General features: G+C 55.5%; 1 pseudogene; it reads left to right on the plus strand.

Moving 5' to 3' along the window:
* The window catches only part of LOC105292813, a 921-nt pseudogene extending 559 nt beyond the window's left edge, over positions 1–362 (plus strand).
* Positions 363–407: the final 45 nt, after the last annotated feature.

Consider the following 407-nt stretch of genomic DNA (forward strand, 5'->3'; position numbering starts at 1 on the left):
ATGACAAGGACGATGACATCGACCTATTTGACAGGGACAAAGAGGATAACAAGGAGGCTACCCAGCTGAGGGAGGAGAGGCTGTGACAGTATGTGGAGAAGAAGGCCAAGAAGCCCAAGCTGGTCACCAAGTCCTCCATCCTCCTGGACGTCAAGCCCTGGGATGACGAGAAGGACATGGCACAGCTGGAGGCCTGCTTGAGTTCTGTCCAGCTGGAAGGGCTGACCTGGGAGAGCTCTAAGCTTGTGCCTGTGGGTGGCGGAGGACAACAAAGTGGGGACCCACCTGCTGGAGGAGAAGATCGCCAAGGTCGAGAAGCATGTGAAGAATCTTGACATTGCTGCCTTCAACAAGATCTGAGCCCTGGCACAGGGCTTGGGTGGTGAGACCCTGCAGCCTTAAAGACT

Source organism: Pteropus vampyrus, unplaced genomic scaffold, assembly GCF_000151845.1.
Source record: "Pteropus vampyrus isolate Shadow unplaced genomic scaffold, Pvam_2.0 Scaffold64, whole genome shotgun sequence".
Lineage (NCBI taxonomy): Eukaryota > Metazoa > Chordata > Mammalia > Chiroptera > Pteropodidae > Pteropus > Pteropus vampyrus.